This window comes from Mustela putorius, unplaced genomic scaffold (genome assembly GCF_011764305.1).
Source record: "Mustela putorius furo isolate JIRA1106 unplaced genomic scaffold, ASM1176430v1.1 tig00001114_pilon_pilon_pilon, whole genome shotgun sequence".
Classification (NCBI taxonomy): Eukaryota; Metazoa; Chordata; class Mammalia; order Carnivora; family Mustelidae; genus Mustela; species Mustela putorius.
This window is the reverse complement of record NW_025421575.1, coordinates 2203668-2225046: the sequence shown is the minus strand read 5'-3', so window position 1 is coordinate 2225046 and position 21379 is coordinate 2203668.

Below are 21379 nucleotides of genomic sequence, written 5' to 3'. Positions count from 1 at the left end.
GAAGCCATAAAACTCCAAGAAGAAAACAGGCTCTAAACTCCTTGACATTGCTCTTGGTGATATTTCTGTAGATCTGATTCCAAAGGCAATGGCAATAAAAGTGAAAATAAACAAGTGGGACATCAAAGTAAAATGTTTCTGCATAGTGGAGGACACCATCAACAAGAAAAAAGTCAAGCTACTGAATGGGAGAAGAGAAATATGTAAATTACATATCCAATAAGGGATAATGTCTAAAATATTTAAAGAACCTATATATCTCAATAACAAAAAAATATGAATTAAATATGGGCAGATGATCTGAATAGACCCTTTACAGAGAAGATATACAGATGGCCAACAGGCACATCAAAAGATATTCATTATTCATAATAAGGGAAATCCACATTAAAACCACAAGAAAATATCATCTCACACCCCTCAGAGTGGCTATCATTAGAAAAATAACAAAAAATATGATGTGTTGGCAAGGATGTGGTGAAAAGAGAGCACTCATGCACTGTTAGAAAGTAAATTGGTGTAGCCACTAAGGAAAACAGTATGGAGCCTCCCCAAAATATTAATATTGGAACTAGTATATGATCCAGTAATTTCATTTCTTAGAATTTATCTGAAGAAAATGAAAACGAATTTAAAAATAAGTATGGGTGGACTTTGAGGGTATTTGAGGACTTCATTAAGTAAAATAAGTCAGACAGATAAATACAAGTATTATATGATTTCCTTATATATGGAATCTAAACAGCAAAACTAATTTTGTACAAAACAAAGCAAAACTCATAGATACAGAGAATAATTTGGTTGCCAAAAGGAATGGGGTTGGGGGGTGCTGGATGAAATGGGTGATGGGGATCATAGGTACAAACTTAATAGTTATAAAATAAGTCAGCCCTAGGGAAGTAATGTAAAAAGTATTATGCCTCCATCAGAATGGATGAATACCCAAGTTTTGTAGCAACATGGATGGGACTGGAAGAGATTATGCTGAGTGAAATAAGTCAAGCAGAGAGATTCAATTATCATATGGTTGCACTTATTTGTGGAGCATAACAAATATCATGGAGGACAAGGGGTGTTAGAGAGGAGAAGGGAGTTGGGGTAAATTGGAAGTGGAGGTGAATCATGAGAGACTATGGACTCTGAAAAACAATCTGAGGGGTTTGAAGTGGCGGGGGGTGGGAAGTTGGGGTACCAGTTGGTGGGTATTATAGATGGCACAGATTGCATGGAGCACTGGGTGTGGTGAAAAAATAATGAATACTGTTTTTCTGAAAATAAATAAATTGAAAAATTAAAACAAAAACAAAAACAAAAAAAACAATGAATTTTGGAACACTGAAAAAATTAAATTAAATAAAGAATACTAATCTGAGAGGTTTTTTTCATTCAACACTTAAAATATGTATTCTTGCTTGCATGCTTTCTGAGAAGTCTGTAATTCTTAATTTTCTTCCTCTCTAGGAAATATGGCTCCACTCCTGACTATAAGTTTGGTTATTGTAGATAATGTTGCTATGAACAATGGGTTGCAAGTATCCTTTTGAATTAGTATTTTTGTATTCTTTGGGTAAATATCTAGTAGTGTAATTGCTGGATCATAGGGTATTTCTATTTTTAACTTTTTTGAGGAACCTCCACAATGTTTTTCAGAGTGGCTGCACCAGTTTGCATTCCCACCAACAGAGCAAGAGGGTTCCCTTTTCTCCACATCCTTGCCAAGACCTGTTATTTCTTGTGTTGTTGTTTTTAGCCATTCTGACAGGGTGAGACTCAGACATAAAAAGAATGAAATCTTGCCATTTGCAAAGATTTGAATAAAGCCAGAAAGTATTATGCTAAGCAGAATAAGTCAGTCAGAGAAAGACAAATACCATATGATTTCAGTCATATGTGGAATTTAAGAAACAAAACAAATGAGCGAAAGGGGAAAAAAAGAGCAAGAGAGGTAAACCAAGAAACAGAGTCAAGTATAAAGAACAAACTGATGGTTACCAGGGAGCAGATGGATAGGAGGATGGGTTAAATAGGTGATGCGGATTAAGGAGTGCACTTGTTGTGATGAGCACCAAATGTTTTAGGGAAGTGATGAATCACTACACTGTACATCTGAAACTAATATTATAATGTATGTTAGCTAAATGGAATTTAAATAAAAACTTAAAAATAGATTTTCTCCTTGCTGGTTATTTTTTAGTAGTGTGAATATAATATGTCTAAGTGTGCATATTTGTTTCTATTCTCTTTTATATTTTTCTTGCTTGATGATCTCTGAACATTTTGAGTCTTTGGTGTTTGTTAGTAATTTCAGAAAATTCACAGCTATTAATTCTTCAAATATTTCTTCTGTCTTGTTTTCTCTTTTCTACTTATGGGATGCCACTGACATGTGTATTACACCATTGTTATTATTCCATAGTGCTTGAATCTTCTGTACTATTTTCCTATTCTTTTTCCTCAGTAATTTCAGTCTGGGTAATTTCTATTTGCTCATCTTCAAGATTAGTGATTATTTCCTCAACTGTAATGAGCATACTGATGAGCTATCAAAGATGATCTAATTTCTGATTTCTGTTTTTCATTTCTAGCATATCTATTTTATTCCTTCTATTTATTTATTTACTTGAGAGAGAGAGTAAGTGACAGAGAGAGCATGAGCAGGAAAGAGGGGCAGAGGGAGAGGGAGAAACAGATGCCCCACTGAGCAGGGAGCCCGAGATAGAGCTTGATCCCAGGACCCCGGGATCATGACCTGAGTTGAAGGCAGATACTTAACTGACTGAGCCACCCATGTGTTCCAATTTCTGTTTTCTGTTCAAGTATTTACATAATTTTTCATGCTTTCTCCTTTTTCATTAGAGCTTTTAATACAGGGTTTCCAAGGTATCCCAACCTCAGCATAATAAACATTTCCAGCCAGATAATTCTATAGTAAGGTGCTGTTCTGTGTATTGTAGGATGCTTAATATCCATGGTCTCTACTCACTAGATGCCATAGCACATCTTATGATAATGATAAATACCTCCAGACTTTTCCAAATGTTCCCTGTGGGCAAAATTTCCCTCCTTCTTTGATAACCAGTGCTTCAACATATTAATCATAGTTGTTTTAAATTCCCTTTCTGATATTTTTAACAACCATCTCATATCTCAGTCTGCTTTGGATAATTTCTTTGCCACTTCAAACTGTTTTTTTCATGTTTTTTTGTCATGCTACATAGATTTTTTGTTTGTTTAAAGATGAACAGGATGGCGCCTGTGAGGGAGAAAAACTACAAGAGACTCTTAATCTCAGGAAACAAACTGAGGGTTGCTTGGGGTCGGGGGAGGGAGTGATAGGTGGCTGGGGGATGGATATTGGGGAGGATATGTGCTATGGTGAGTGCTGTGAATTGTGTAAGACTGATGAATCACAGACCTGTACCCCTGAAGCAAATAATACATTATATGTTAATAAAAAAATCTTTAAAAATATATATCTAGAAATCTATAATATTATTGATAATAAACACCATTTATTGAAAAAATGAAGATGAACATGTATAGAGTGGTAGATACTGAGATACTTTTTTATACTTCAGGATTAGCATGTTTTTCCTTCTGCTGGGCCTTTAGTGTGGATTCTTATGTTGCTCTAGTCAGGAGTTGGACTAGGTTTGAAATTTGCTTAGTCCCTATTGTTGCTATGGTTACAAGAGTTGGAATTTGTTGCTATGGTTATCTGAGTTGGATTCTGTTGTTGCTATGGGCACAAGAGATTTCAAAAATCCTCTAGTGAGACCTTGTTTTTGTCTCTCCTCTTGAATTTGGATCTTTCTTTTGTTTTGCTCCCTGTAGTCAGTCTCTTGAAATCCTTCCAGTTGTACTCCACTATAATATTTACTCGAGGTTCATTATTCTGGTAAGGTGGAAGTTGGTGAAGGGGACATTCTCTGATACTCTTTTTAAGCTTCAGTGTTAGGCAAATATTTTTAACCTGAGTTTTGAGACTTGCTCTTTACAAATATTCCTATAATTTCTCCAAATGCAGAAGATTCTAGGAAGGTAAATATGGCCTCAGTTTTTGTGGGGGACTGCATTTCTCTCACTCAGCTGCAGTGGGTTTCTTTTAGTGCACTACCTTGAAGATGAAATCTTTTGTTCTGTAGTGCAGATGGAGTGGGGGAGGATGTTGGACTATGTTGATTTTAACAGTTGCTATTGTTGTTCTTTTCCTCTGGCCAGAAACATGGGGGAGCTTTCTCAGGTTCCTCTTCAGTCTTACCTCTGGGTTTTCTGGAAGGGGAAGAAGGCCTGCAAATAGGTGAGAACACACTTCTGCTATGGCCCTTATCCTAATCCATGTTAATTTATGCTCACATGCTAATCCATAGTTGCCCTTTAGCAGTTCACTAAATAATTCCACTTTAATCTTGAAGGTTATATGGCATTTTAAAACATTTATTCTGGGTATACAGTGATCCAGTCCTGTTTTTTCAGATTTCAGATCAATTATTTGCCCTTCGACTTCATTTATCCAATAGGTTAAGAAGAGTTGTTAATTTACATTTGTTTAGCATTTTTCTTGCTCTGTGGGTCAACATAATGTTCTTTCCACATTTCTATATCCTCCAGGTGATATCAGAGACTATTGTTAATAAACTTTAAAATTAAAATGTAGTTATTTTTATTTAAATAATAAAAATTACCTTATATGTTTACCCATGCACTTATCATTTTGGAGGATCCCTATTCCATTGTGTAGATCCATATTTCCACCTGGCATCATTTTCCTTATGTCTCAATGACTTCATTTAACATTTTTGTACTGTGGATCCACTGTTGATGTATTTCTGAAAAAGTTTTCATTTTACTTAACATTTTTTCCCTCAGCTGTATCTTTTATTGCCATGATTCATTCACTCCATAACTGGAAGCCTGTATCTCCCACTACTACTTTTTACTTTATTTTTAAATTAACATATAATGTATTATTTTCCCCAGGGGTACAGTTCTGTGAATCATCAGTCTTACACAATTCACAGCACTCACCATAACACATACCCTCTCCAATGTCCATCACACAGCCACCCTATTCCTTCCCCCCACCTTCAGCAACCCTCAGTTTGTTTCCTGAGATTAAGAGTCTCTTATGGTTTGTCTCCCTCCCTGGTCCCATTTTGTCTCATTTGTCCCTCCCTTTCCTCCCAAACCCCCAGCCTTGCATCTCAAATTCCTCATATCACAGAGATCATATGAAAATTGTCTTTCTCTTATTGACTTATTGCTTAGCGTAATACCCTCCAGTTCCATCCACTTCACTGCAAATGGTAAGATTTCAAGTTTTTTGTTGGCAGCATAGTATTTCATTGTGTGTGTGTATGTGTATACACACATGTGTGTATATATATATATATATATATACACACATACACACATACACACCCCACATCTTCTTTATCCATTCATCTGTTGATGGACATCGGGGCTCTTTCTGTAGTTTGGCTATTGTGAGCATTTCTGCTATAAACATTCAGGTGCATATGCCCCTTTGGATCATTACATTTCTATCTTTAGGATAAATACTCAGTAGTGTGATTGCTGCGTCATAGTGTAGCTCTATTTTCAACTATTTGAAGAACCTCCATACTGTTTTTCAGAGTGGCTGCACCAGCTTGCATTCCAACCAACAATGTAGGAGGGTTCCCCTTTCTGCACATTCTCACCAATACCTGATTTTCCTGACTTGTTAATTTTAGCCATTCTGACTGGTGTGAGGTGGCATCTTATTGTGGCTTTGATTAGTATTTCCCTGATGCTGAGTTATGTTGAGCACTTTTTCATGGGTCTCTTGGCCATTTAGATGTCTTTGCAGAAATGTCTGTTTGTATCTTCTGCCCATTTCTTGATTGGATTATTTGTTCTTTGGGTGTTGAGTTTTGTAAGTTCTTTATAGATTTTGGATACTAGCCCTTGCTCTGATATGTCATTTGCAAATATATTCTCCCATTCTGTCAGTCTTTTGATTTTGTTGACTGTTTCCTTTGCTGTGCAAAAGTTTTCATCCTGATGAAGTCCCAAGAGTTCCTTTTCACCCTTGCTTCCCTTGCCTTTGGTGATGTGTCTAGGAAGAAGTTGCTGTGGCTGAGGTCGAAAAGGTTGCTGCCTGTGTTCTCCTCAAGAATTTTGATGGATTCCTGTGTCACATTGAGGTCTTTCATCCATTTTGAGTCTATTTTTGTGTGTGGTATAAGGAAGTGGTCCACTTTCATTCTTCTGCATGTGGCTGTCCAATTTTCCCAACACCATTTGTTGAAGACCGTGTCTTTTTTCCTTAGACGTTCATTCCTGCTTTGTTGAAGATTAGTTGGCCATAGAGTTGAAGGTCCGTTTCTGGGCTCTCTATTCTGTTCCAATGCCTATGTGTCTGTTTTTGTACCAGTAGCATACTGTCTTGATGATGACAGGTTTGTAATAGAGCTTGGAGTCTGGAATTGGGATGCTGCCAACTTTGGTTTTCTTTTTCAACATTTCTCTGGCTATTCGGGGTCTTTTCTGGTGCCATGTGAATTTTAGGATTATTTATCCCATTTCTTTGAAAAAAATGGGTCGGATTTTGATAGGGATTGCATTAAATGCATAGACATTTTCACAATATTTTTTCTTCCCATCCATGAGCATGGAATGTTTTTCAATTTCTTTGTGTCTTCCTCAATTTCTTTCATGAATACTTTATAGTTTACTGAATATGGATCCTTTGCCTCTTTGGTTAGGTTTATTCCTAGGTATCTTATGGTTTTGGGAGCAATTGTAAATGGAATTGACTCCTTAATTTCTCTTTATTCCATTTTGTTGTTGGTGTATAGAAATACAACTGATTTCTGTGCATAGATTTTATATATTGACACTTTACTGAATTCCTGTATGAGTTCTAGCAGTTTTGGAGTAGAGTCTTTTGGGTTTTTCAACATCAAATATCATATCCCTTGTAAAAAGTGAGAGTTTGACATGTTGTTAGCTGATTTGGATGTCTTTTATTTCTTTTTGTTGTCTGATTGCTGAGGCTAGAACTTCTAGTATATATTGAATAGCAGTGGTGATAGTGGACAGCCTAGCTGTGTTCCTGAACTTAGGGGAAAACTCTTAGTTATCCCCCATTGAGAATGATATTCGTTGTGGGTTTTTCATAGGTGGCTTTGATGATATTGAGATATGTACCATCTATTCCTACACTGTGAAGAGTTTTGATCAAGAAAGGATGCTGTATTTTGTCAAAAGCCTTTTCTATATCTATTGAGAGTATCATATGGTCCTTGTTCTTTCATTAATGTAGTGTATCACATTGACTGATTTGGAGATGTTGAACCAACCTTGCAGCCCAGGAATAATTCCCACTTGGTCATGGTGAATAGTCCTTTTAATGTACTGTTGGATTCTATTGGCTAGTATTTTGGTGAGAATTTTTGCATCCATGTTCATCAGGGATATTGGTCTGTAATTCTTTTTGATGGGGTCTTTGTCTGGTTTGGGGATCAAGGTAATGCTGGCCTCATAAACGAGTTCAGAAGTTTTTCTTCCATTTCTATTTTTTGGAAAAGTTTCAGGAAAATAGGTATTAATTTTTCTTTAAAAGTTTGGTAGAATTCCCCTGGGAAGCTCTCTGACTCTGGGCTCTTGTTTGTTGGGAGATTTTTGATGCTGCTTCAATCTCCTTACTGGTTATGGGTCTGTTCAGCTTTTCTATTTCTTCCTGGTTCAGTTTAGGTACTTTATACTTCTCTAGGAATGCATCCTTTTCTTCCAGATTGTCAAATTTGCTGGCGTATAGCTGCTCATAATGTTTTCTTATAATTGTGTGTATTTCTTTGGTGTTGGCTGTGATCTCTCCTCTTTTATTTGTTATTTTATCAATTTGGGCCCTTTATCTTTTTCTTTTGGTAAGTTTGGCCAGTGGTTTATCAATCTTATTAATTATTTCAAAGAAACAGCTCTTAGTTTCATTGATCTGTTCTACCATTCTTTTGGTAGAACATTGATTCCTGCTCTGATCTTTATTATTTCTCTTCTCCTGCTGGGTTTAGCCTTTCTTTCCTGTTCTTTCTCCAGCTCCTTTAGGTGTAAGGTTAGGTTGTGTATTTGAGACCTTTCTTGTTTCTTGAGAAAGTCTTGTGTTGTTATATACTTCCTCTTAGGTCCACCTTTGGTGCACCACAAATATTTTGAACAGTTGTGTTTTCATTTCATTTGTTTCCATGAGTTTTTTCAATTCTTCTTTAATTTCCTTGTTGGCCCATGCATTCTTTAGTCGGATGCTCTTTATCCTCCATGTATTTGAGTTCTTTCCAACTTTCTTCTTGTGATTAAGTTCTAGTTTCAAAGCACTGTAGTCTATAAATATGCAGGGAATGATCCCAATCTTTTAGTACTAGTTGAGACCTGATTTGTGACCCAGGATGTGATCTATTCTTGAGAATGTTCCATGTGCACTAGAGAAGATTGCGTATTCTGTTACTTTGGGATGGAATGTTCTGAATATATCTGTGATGTCCGTCCAGTCCAGTGTGTCATTTAAAGCCTTTATTTCCTTGTTGATCTTTTGCATAGATGATCTGTCCATTCAGGAAGGGGATGTTTAAGTCCCCTATTATTATTTTTTATTGTCAATATATTTCTTTGATTGTGTTATTAATTGGTTTATATAATAGGCTGATGCCATGTTAGGGGTATAGATACTTAAAATTTTTAGATCTTCTTGTTGGACAGACCCTTTAAGTAAGATATAGTGACCTTCCTCATCTCTTATTATAGCCTTTGGCTTAAAATCTAATTTACCTGATATAAGGAATGCCACCCCAGCTTTCTTTTGATGTCCATTAGCATGGTAAATTGTTTTCCTCTGTCCTCACTTTAAATCTGGAGGGGTCTTTCGGTCTAAAATGAGTTCCTTGCAGACAGCATATCAATAGTTCTTTTTTTTTTATCCATTCTGATACCCTGTGTATCTTGATTGGGACATTTAGCCCATTTACTTTCAGGATAACCACTGAAAGATAAGAATTTAGTGCCATTGTGTTGCCTGTAAGGTGAATGCTTCTGTATATTGTCTCTCTTCCTTCTGGTATGTTCCTTTCAGGCTCTCTCTGTGCTTAGAGGACCCTTTTCAATATTTCCTATAGGTTAGTTTGTTGTTTGCAAATTCTTTGCATTTTTATTTGTCCTGGAAACTTTTTATCTCTCCCTCTATATTCAATGACAGCTTAGCTGGATATAGTATTCTTGGCTGCATATTTTTATCATTTAGTGCTCTGAATATATCATGCTAGTCCTTTCTGGCCTGCTAGGTCTCTGTATATAGGTCTGCTGCCAATCTAATATTTCTACCATTGTATGTTACGAACCCCTTGTCCCTAGCTGCTTTCATGATTTTCTCTTTGTCACTGAGACTTCTAAGTGATGGGGTATGGACATATTTTTATTGATTTTGAGGGGAGTTCTCTATGTCTCCTGGTTTTTAATGCTTGTTTGCTTTGCCAAATTAGGATTGTTCTCTGCTATAATTTACTCTAATAAACATTTCTGCCCCCTCCCATTTCTTCTTCTGGAATTCCAATTATTGTAATATTGTTTTATCTTACGGTATCACTTATCTCTCAAATTCTCCCTTTATCATCCAGTGGTTGTCTCTCTTTTGCTCAACTTCTTTATTCTCCATCATTTGGTTTTCTATATCACTAATTCTCTCTTCTGCCTCATTTATCCTAACAGTAAGAGCCTCCATTTTTTTTATTGCACCTCATTAATAGTTTTTTAAAAATTTTCAACTTAGTTAGATTTTAGTTCTTTAATTTCTCCTGAAAGGAATTCTCTAGTAACTTTTTGAATAGATGCATCACCTTACATGTTTTCGGTTTATACCTAAGAATGGAATTGGCGAATCATATGATAATGCTATATTTAACTTTTTAATAAACTTTCAAAGTGTTTTTTACAGTGACTGCACACATTTGCATTTACACCAACAATATGTCGAGTTCCAACTGATATGAACATGAATTTTAAAACAGCCACAATAAAAATGTCACAAGAATAATTAAAATTCTCTTGAAACAAATGAAAACTTAGAAATTATTGTTTAAAAATGAAACATAACAAAAGTTAAAATGGACATTCTAGAAGTGAATATAATGAACAAAGAAAATATTACTGCTTAGCTTGACAATAAAGTGATATTACAGAATGAAAACAATAAACTGGAGGATAGAACAATCAAATTATTCAAGCTGAAAAACAAAAAGAAAATATACTGAAAAAATGAATAAGGACTAAGGGGTCTGAACAAAAGATCTAACGTTTGTATCATCAAAATCTCACATAGAAACAGAGAAGTGAGATTAAAAATTTAAAAATAATTGTCTGGGGACGCCTGGGTGGCTCAATTGATTAAGCAGCTGCCTTCGGCTCAGGTCATGATCCCAGCGTCCTGGGATCGAGTCCCACATCAGGCTACTTGCTCCGCAGGGAGCCTGCTTCTCCCTCTGACTCTGCCTTCCACTCTGTCTGCTTGTGCTCGCTCTCACTCTCTCTCTCTCTCTTACAAATAAATAAATAAAATCTTTAAAAAAAAATAAAAATAATTGTCTGGGGCACTAGGGTGGCTCAGTGGGTTAAGCTTCTGCCTTCAGCTCAGGTCATGATCTCGGGGTCCTAGGATCGAGCCCTGTGTTGGGCTTTCTGCTCAGCAGGAAGCCTTCTTCCCCCTCCCTCTCTCTGCCTGCCTCTCTGCCTACTTGTGATCTCTCTTTGTCTGTGTCAAATAAATAAATCAATAAAATCTTAAAAAATTTAAAAGTAATTGTCTATGGGAGCACCCAAATACATGAAGTGGTTAATAACAAATGTAAAGGAACTAATCAATGGTAATACAATAATAGTAGGGGAATATACCACCCCACATACATCAAAGGACAGATCATTCAACTAAAAATTTGGCAAGAAATGACACATTGGGACATATTGATTTAATGGATATATTTTAACATCCCAACCTAAAACAGAAGAATATACATTCTTTTCAGGTACACATGCAACATTCTCCAGAACTGATCACATATTAGGCCTCAAAACAACTCTCAACAAATTCAGAGAGCTCACAATCATACCATGCATCTTTTCTGACCACAGTGCTATGAAACTAGAAATCAACCACGAGAAAAAATCAGGAAAGACCACAAATACATAGAGGTTAAAGAACATGCTATTAAATAATGAATAGGTTAAGTAAGAAATCAAAGAAGAAATCCAAAAGGACATGGGAACAAATGAAAATGAAAACATAATGGACCAAAGCTTTTGGGATGCATCAGAAAGTGGATGTAAGAGGGAAGTTTATAGCAATACAGGCTTACCTTGAAAAGGAAGAAAAATCTCTAATAAGCAACCTAAACTTCCTCCTAAAAGAGATAGGGGGGAAAAATCAAGCAAACCCCAAAACCAGCAGAAGGAAGGAAATAATAAAATGAGAGCAGAAATAAATGATATGGAAGTAACAATATAATAGAACAAATCAATGAAACCAGGGGCTGGTTTTTGAAAAGATAAATAACATTTGCACACCTCTAGCCAGACTAATCAAAAAACAGAGACAGCAAAGAGATTTTGTCAGTAATCAAAAATCTCCCAACAAACAAAAGTCTAGGACAAGGTGGCTTAACATGAAAATCCTACTGAATTTTTAAAGAAAATGTAATACCTGTTCTCCTCAAATTATTCCAAAGTATAGGAGGAAGGAAAACTTCCAAATTCATTCTGTGGGGCCAGCTTAACTCTGATACCAAAACCAGATAAAGACACCACCAAAAAGGAGAACTAAAGGCAATGTACTTGATGAACATACATACAAAAATCCAAAACAAAATATTAGCAAAGAGAATCCAGCAATACATTAAAAAATCATTCAACAAGATTAGTGGGATTTACTGCAGGAATGCAAGTGTGTTCAATATTCACAAATCAATCAACATGACACATCATATCAATAAGAGAAAAGGAAACAGAAAGTCATTTCAGTAGAAACAGAAAATGCATTTGACAAAATACAATATCCATTCATAATAAAAACCCTCAACAAAGTAGTTGCAAGGGGAACATATTTTGACATAATAAAAGGGCATATATGAAAACAGCAAGCATCATACTCAGAGGGGAAAAACAGAGCATTCCCCCTGAGGTCAAGAACAAGACAAGGATGTCCACTCTCACCACTTGTATTCAGCAGAGAAGTGGAATTCCTAGCCACAGCAATTAGGCAACAAAAAGAGACAAAAGGCATCCAAATTGAAAAGGAAGAAGTAAAACTTACATTATTTGCAGATGATATGATACTCTACATAGAAAATTCTAAAGACACCACCTAAAAACTACTAGGATAGAAAAATGAATTCAGTAAAGTTGCAGGATACAAAAATCAATGTACAGAAAACTGTTGCATTTCTATACACTACTAATGAAGCAGCAGAAGAGAAATCAAAAGATCAATTCCATTTACAATTGCACCAAAAACAATATACATAGGAATAAACCTAACCAAATAAGTGAAAGATTTATACCCTGAAAAATATAAAACACTGATGAAGGAAGTTGAAGATGACACAAAGAAATGGAAAGACATTCTGCACTCATGGATAGGAAGACTACTGCTAAAATGTCTATATTACCCAAGAAATCTACAGATATAATGCAATCACTATCAAAATACCACCAGGAGTTTTGACAAAACTGGAACAAAAATCCTAAAATTTGTATGGGGCCACAGAAAACACCAAATAGCAAAAGAAATTTTGAAAAAAAAAAAAGGCATAGCTGGAAGTATCATAATTCCAGATGTCAAGTTACATTGCAAAGCTGTAGTGATCAAGAGACAGTATGGTACTGGCATAAAAATAGATGCATAGATCAATGGAACAGAATAGAAAACCCAGAAATGAATCCACAAGTATATGGTCAATTAGTCTTTGACAAAGAAGGAAGGAATATCCATTGGAAAAAGAACAGTCTCTTCAACAAATTGTGTTGGGAAAACTGGACAGCTACGTGCAAAATAATAAAAGTGGACCACTTTCTTATTCCATACACAAAAATAAATTCAAAATGGGTTAAATACCTAGATATGAGACCCAAAATCATAAAAATCCTGGAAGAAAACACAGAAAGTAAAATCTCTGACATTGGTTATGGCAACATCTTTTTCAGTATGTCTCCTAAGGTAATGGAAACAAAAGCAAAAATTAACTGTTGGTACTTCATCAAAATAAAAAGTTCTGCACAGTGAAAGAAAAAACCAACAAACCTAAAAGGTGACTTACAGAATGGGAGAAGATATTTGTAAGTGACATATTGGATAAAGGCTTAATATCCAAAATATGAAAAGAACATATACAAATCAACACCCCCCCAAACCCAAATAATCTAACTGGAAAATGGACAGAAGAAATGAACAGACATTTCTCCATAGAAGACATACAGATGTCCAACAGACACCTGAAAAGATTCTTATCATCACACCTAATCAGGAAAATGCAATCAAAACTGCAATGAGATGCCACCTCACACCTCCCAGAATAGCTAAAATAAAAAACAGAAGAAACAATGTGTATTAGTGAGAATAAAGAAAATGGAACCCTTGTGTCTTTTTGTGGGGAATGCTAACTGGGCAGCCACTGTGGAAAATAGTTTGGAGTTTTCTCAAAAATTTAAATATGTTCAAGCAATTGCACTACTAGATATTTATCCACAGGATACAAAAATATTAATTTAAAGGCATTGTGCAGCCCTGTGTTTATAGCATCGTTATTTAATAATAGCCAAGATATAGAAACAGTCCATGTGTCCATCAATTGATGAATAGATAGAGATGGTGTGGAATATATATATAGATAGATATAGATATAGATATATTTCAGTCATATAAAAGAAGGAAACCTTGCCATTTCCAATGATATGGATGGGGTTAAAGAGCATAATGCTAAGTGAAAATTCAGTCAGAAAGACAAATATTTTCATTCACCTGTGGAATTTAAGAAACAAAACAAGTCAGCAAGGGGGGAAAAAAAGAAAGGGAGAGACAAACCAAAAAACAGAATCTTAACTATTGAGAACAAGCTGATGGTTACCAGAGGGGCAGTGGGTGGGAGCTGGTGAAATAGGTGATGGGGATGAAGTAGTGCACTTATGGTGAACACTGAGTGATGTGTGGAATTCCACTATATTGTATACCTGAAACTAATATAAAACTTCATATTAACTATTCTAGAATTTAAATAAAATAGAGAAAAAATAATGAAAGTAATAGTCTCAAACACTGAAAAATGACAAAAGATATAAACCTAAAGACTGAAACTCCTGAGTTAAACCACCAAAAATAGGTGAACCAAAATAAATCATGTAAAGACATGTCATAAATTTCTGAAAAGTAAATATCAACAGAAAAACACCTTTAGGGAAGAGGAGGGAAGATAACAGAAGAGGAGGGGACCCTCGTTTCATCTGATCTCTTGAAATCAGCTAGATATCCATGCAATTGTTCTTAACAGCTGTGAATTTAACCTGAGATCTAAGAAAAGAATTGCTGCAATCCTAGAAATAGAAAAGGGAACACTTTTGGCAAGGTAGGACGTGCAAAGAAGTGAATATGATGGGATATATTGGAAGATAAACTGCAGGGGGAGGGAGGCTCTATCACCTGGTTACTAGAAAGTGTTATACCAATGGAGTGCAAGATCAGAACTTTTAGAAGTTTGCTCCTGTGATGGACATCCCTGTCTGAAAGGTGCTCAGGTGGCAAAGAGCCAGAATCCTAGGTGTGATCTCAAGTGTGATCTCAAGAACCCTGGGGTCACAGAAAGAACAGTGATGCCTGAGTGTGACACAGTTCCGAGGCCTTGGAGCAGGGAAGCTGGCTGTAATTAGAGAGCCCTGATGTGGACTCTCAGCTAGGTGATACCATAAGCCATGAACCATGGCACGATTAGGGCCTGCTTTCCAAGTGGGAGACCAGCAAAAAAATGGTGCCCTCCTTCATCCTCTGGGAGGAGCTGTCCGGGTACATGCACTATTGGGCAACTTCTCAGGGAGCAGAGACCAAGTAATCAGCGGAGCTGTGGTGAGAAAACCCCTCCCTCCTCCGGTAGGAGTGGTGCCCTTTGCACCACAAGAATCTGCAGAGTTTGGCGCTTCTCCCTGGGGGTGCACTGAAGAGTGGGGGCCAGCTCTGTGGCTGGAGATCAGGGTGCCACCATTTTTATTTTTATTTTATTCTCTAAATTGGCTCAGAAAGCCTGTAGGGAACAAAAGCCACATAGAGCAACCAGAAGCAGAGTACACTGAGCCTGGGCCCCTATCCAAGCACATTGTAACACTTGAGACATCTGAGAATCAGTGCAACAGACCCCTCCGCAGAAGGTGAGCAGAAACATCAGGCTAATACCAAGTTTATGAATCACATAGAACTGAAAAACTCCCACACTAGGGGAAAATGGTATATAGAATTCAAGGTTTTTTCATGATTCTTTAGTCTTTCAGTTTAAAATTTCCTTTTTCCTTTCTTCTTCTTTTCTTTCTCAACTAGTTCATTTTATTAGCTCTTTTGTAAGTCCGTTTTTAATTTTCATTTTTACATTTACATTTTATAGATATATTCTTCATTTTTTGCTTCCTTTCATTGTATTTAAATATATATATGAAGTTTTTCTTCCTTTATAATTTTGGGATCTAGTGTCTGTTAGATTATATTTTCCCCCCTCCCCTTTTTTTCCTTTTTGTTTCTGGTCTTTTAGTCAAATTAAGGGCACCCCAGCCTAAGTGACCTAAACTAGAAATTTAAGCCCTCCCACAAATGGCTATCTTTGAAAACCAGTGGGGCTAACACCTGGGAGAGCTGGAGGGATATAGGAAACCAAAACTGCACTCTTGAAGGGCTTGCACATAAATTCATTTGTACCAAACCAAGTTCCAAAACAGGCAGTGCTTTGAGAAGCACTTATGCTATGTGTATGGGAGATTCATTGACTAGTATTAGGGAGTATACCAGAGGGGCAGGAGTATGTTGGAGAACTCACTAGAGACAAAGGCACTGACTGACGGGTGCCATTTTTTGCCTGCCTTCTTCCTCACTAGCCTGGTGCTGGTAGGCACCAATTTTGGTGTTCTCAATCTTTCTTGCTAGTGGTGGTTACCCCACCTGTACATTCTCTGTAACCTATCTCACCAGGCTTGGCCTAGTTACTGTCCATTGCCCCCAGCTCATCAGATCTGGCAAGTGGGATCACCCTGGGCAAGTGCAACTCCATTAGAGCTCCAACCTTGCCAAAGTTAACTGGCAGTCTTGCCCTGGCTTAGCACTCATTCACTGAGGTCCCTGTCTTGCCAGACCTGGCAAGTGGGCTTGTACCAGGTTGGTGTTTCTCACTGCAATCATTGCTTCACCAGACACCAGCAGGTAGGCTCACCCAGTCTTGGTGCTTGTTCACTGCAGCACACACTTTGACAGTCCAAGGGGATAGGTTTATCCCAGCCTGTCATCATCCACCATGGTACTGTCAGTTCAGACAAACCTGACAAAAAGTACACTCCTTGAACATCTGGCACTGCTGGTTGGGGGAATTACATTTCTGGTCCCTGTGGGACTGAAAAAAAAAATCAGCAAGACAGGAGGTAGAAGGCTACTACTCCCAGGACACTGCACAGACAACAGACAGAAACACAACTCCAGATTTCCAGCAAACACCCCTTCAAGACAGGAAGAGACAGCTGCATCACCAAATACAAATAAATATAGAGAGGAAAAATGAGACAGAGAAATATGTTCTAAATGAAAGAATAAGAAAAAACCTCAGAAAAAAGACAATGAAAGCAGTCTACTTGATAAAGTGTTCAAAGTAATAATAGTGTTACTGAACTTTGGAGAAGAAAGACTAAGCACAGTGAGTTCTTCAGGAAGAATATAGAAAATATAAGAAAGTTCCCACAGGAGTTACAGAGCTGAAGAATAAAATATCTAAACTGAAAAATATGCAAGAAGGGTTCAATAGCAGCCTGGATGAAGCAGAAGAACAAATCAGTGACCTGGAAGACAAAGCAATGGCAATGGATAAGACAGAGCAGGGAAAAAAAGTGAACATTTTAAGGGACTTTTGGGATAACATCAAGTGATATGCGAATCATAGAGGGCCCAGAAAAAGAGTGAAAGTGTCAGAAAAATTATTTGAAGAAATTATAGTTGAAAACATTCCTAATCTGGGGCAAAGAAACAGACATCAATCCAGTTCCAGGAATCTCAATAAGTCCCAAATAAAATGAACTCAAAGAGATCCACACCAAAACACAATTTAATAGAAATGTCAAAATTTCATAAATAAAAGATCTTTGAAAAAACAACTTATGTACAAGGGAAACCCCATAAGGCTCTGAGCAGATTATTCAGCAGATATTCTGCACACAGAAGAGAGAAGCATAACATATTCAAAGTGCTCAAATGAGAAAAAAAAACCAAACAAACAAGAACTTCCAATGAAGAATTCTCATTGAAAGAGAGATCAATAGTTTTCCAGTTAAGCAAAAGCTGAAGGAATTCATCCATCATGCACCCTTAAAAGAAATGTTAAAGGGATTTATCTAAGTTGAAAAGAAATGGCACTAATTACTAACAAACATGAAAAAGTGAAAACCTTACTGGAACAGGTAAATATATACAGGCTTGTTTATATATAAATATATATAATATAAATTATATAAATACATAATATATAAAGTAAATTTATATATACATAAAACTTGTTTTATTGGTCTTTACTATACTTTATACATATTGCATTTTCTACAAATTGACGTTTTGTGGCAACCCTGAATTAAGCAATTTTATCTGCACCATTTTTCTAGCAGCATTTGTTCACTTAATGTCTCTGTGTCACGTATCGGTAATTATTGCAATATTTCAGATTCTATCCTTATTACTTTTTTATATAGTTTTCTGTAATAAGTAACGTTTGATGTCATTATTGTAATTATTTTGGGATGCCATGAAACTTCCATATCAGACTTAGTTGATAAATGTGTATGTTTTGACTGCTCTACCATTGGGCCATTCTTCCATATCTTTTTGTCTCCTTGGGCTTCCATATTCCCTGAGAACAACAATATTAGAACAGGGCTAACTAATAATCCTACAATGGCCCCAAAGTCTTCAAGGAAAGGAAAAGCTCTCTCACTTTAAAATCAAAAGCTAGAAATGATAGCTAAAATGGGGTAAAAGCTAAGTCTCTTCCACTAAACAGACAAACTTTGAATGCAAAAAAATTAAAAAGTTCTTAAAATAAATTCAACATAATACTCCAGTGAACACACAAATGATAACAAAGTCAAATAGCCTTACTGATAATATGGCGAAAGTTTTGGTGGTCTGAATATAAGATCAAACCAGCCAAAAATTCCCTTAAGCCAAATCCTAATCCAGAGCAAGGCCCTAACTCTTTTTAATTCTGTGAAGGTTTAGAGAAGTGAGGAAGCTGCAGATGAAAAATATGAAGAGAGCAGTAACTGGCTTATGAGGTTTTTTAAAAAAGGCCATCTCCATAACAAAAAAGTGCAAGGTGAAGCAGCAAGTGCTGATGTGGAAGACTCAGCCAAGTTATTCAGATGATCTAGCTAAGATAACTAATAATGGTGGCTACACTAAATAACTGATTTTCACTGCATACCAAGCAACTTTCTATTAGAAGATGCCATCTAAAAATTTTGTAGCTAGAGAGAAGTCCTGCCTTGCTTGAAAGTTTCAAAGGACCACTGACTCTCTTGTTAGAAACTAATGCATCTGGTGAATTTAAGTTGAAGCCAATGCTCATTTACCATTCTGCAAATCCTTTGTCCCTTAAGAATTATGCTAAACCTACTCTGCCTGTGCTCTATAAATGTAATAAGAAAGTCTGAAGGATAGTGCTTCTGTTTACAACATAGTTATCTGAATACTTTAAGCCCCCAGTTGAGTCACGCTCCCTAGAAAAAAGATTCCTTTCAAGATATTACTGCTTGTGGAGGGTCACGGTTCTTTAGGTAGTTTCTCTAATAATGAAAGACCTGGTGGGTGCCATTTCTCTTTTCCAAACCCTGCACCCTCAGACTTAGATATCCAGAAACCATTATAAACACTAGCCACACAGCTTTCTAACACCATGCACCCCACCCATGTGTTCTCCTAAAATCCACCCCGTCCATCCAGCCCCACTTGACACAAGTCTCTCCAAAGTAACTCCAGCCAGTTCTTATCCAGCAAGTGACCCCTGAAGGGACAAAGGAAAGACACATACCTTGCTAACACCATGTGCCCAGCTTCCACATTCTCCTGCAGGTTTGCTCAAACCAACCTGTCCCACACAGCAAAAGTCCCTCCAAAGGGGCCCCTCATACATTTCATTTTGCAAGCAGTTGCAACAGTAACCAACACCACCCCAAAGTGACTCTTTCCAGGGGAGAGGAGAAAATAACCACACACACAAGCTTGAATGTAGCCCCAGTAGTGGACAGTAGACAGACATCTGATCTGCCAGCTAGCCCAACACACCAAAGAAGTCTCATAGTGTGCAGCACAAGGAAAGAGCTCTGCAGTTTGGGGTCACTATAACACCAACAAATGGATTGGGAGCAGGAATATGGCTGGACTATGAGCCTGACACACACACACACACACACAAAAGCCTATCAGGAGACAATGCAGAAAGACACACTACAGTGTGATGCAACCACAGCCCAGCAAGTGGGCTGAGTGCAGCCATCTTCTTTGACTCATCTGTAAGTCCAAGGTGAGTATAGATTGGCCTCTTTTTTTTTTTAAGATTTTATTTATTTATTTGACAGAGGGAGGTTACAAGTAGGCAGAGAGAGAGAGGAGGAAGCAGGCTCCCTGCTGAGCAGAGAGCACGATGCGGGACTCGATCCCAGGACCCTGAGATCATGACCCGAGCCGAAGGCAGCGGCTTAACCCACTGAGCCACCCAGGCGCCCCCAGATTGGCCTCTTAACAGCACAGGAAATAAACAATGCCAACAACAAACAAAAGGGGCCATTGAAGCAGACTGGGCTGAAGGCAAACATAGCTCAAACACAGCAGTAGGGCACAAAAAACACACATAGGAGACAGTCCTAAGTGCTTGGTTGTGGTGAATAGAGAATATTGTACTACTGGGCATTACAGGTATCTTCTTCATGACGCTGTTACATTAAAGAGTGGGGGATATAGCTGACTTTCATAATACATGGAAATATAGAGTGTTAGACACTACACTTGATTTACACCCGAGAAGCGATATAGAGTGTTAGACAAAATGAAAAAACAGAAAAATATGTTCCAAATGGAAAAAAAGAGCTAAATCATGGCAAAAGAGATTAATGAAACATAGATAAACAATATGCCTGATACAGATCTGAAAGTAATGGTCAAAAGGATATTTACTGGACTTGAGAAAAGAGACGAGAATCTCAGTGAGATTCTGAGACAGAATCTCAACCAAGAGACAGAAAATATAAAGAAGAACCAATCAGAGATGAGGAAATCAATAACATAAATATATACCAGATGGACTAAACAAGAGACAAGAAAAGAGAAAAACAAATCATCAAGGTAGAAGACAGAATAATGGAAAGCAACCAAGCTGAACATGAAAAGAGAATAATAAACAATGAGAAAGTTTTCAGGGAACTCAGTGACATCATCAAGCATAATAATATTTCCTTATACTGATCCCAGAAGGAGAAAACAAGAAAAAGAGAATTTATTTAAATAAATAAGAACTGAAAAAATCACTAATCTGGAGAAGGAAACAGACATCCAGATCAATGAGGTACAGAGATCCTCTAACAAAACAAATCCAAGAAGGTCCTCACCAGGACACATAATGGTTAAAATGGTAAAATGTAGTGATAAAGAATTGAAAAGCAGTCATAGAAAAGAAAGCTGTTACATACAAGTGAAACACTATAAGGCTATCATTTGATTTTTCAGCAGAAACTTTGCAGGCCAGAAGAGAAGGGCATAATATATTCAAAGTGTTGAATATAGGAAAAAAATCTGCAACCAAAATACTCTCTCTAGCAAGGTTATCATTCAGAATAGAAGGAGAAATAAAGAGTTTCCCAGACAAATGAAAGTTAAAGGAGTTCATCACCACTAAGCCAGCCTCACAAGAAATGTAAAAGGAAGTTCTTTGAGTGGAAAAAAAGGTCATAATGAATATTAGGAAAGTAAGGAAAGGAAAAATTTTCACTGGTAAATACAAACACAATGAAAATAGTAGACTAATCACTTATAAAACCAGTATAGAGATTAAAGCACAAAAGCAAGAAAATAAATCACAATTTT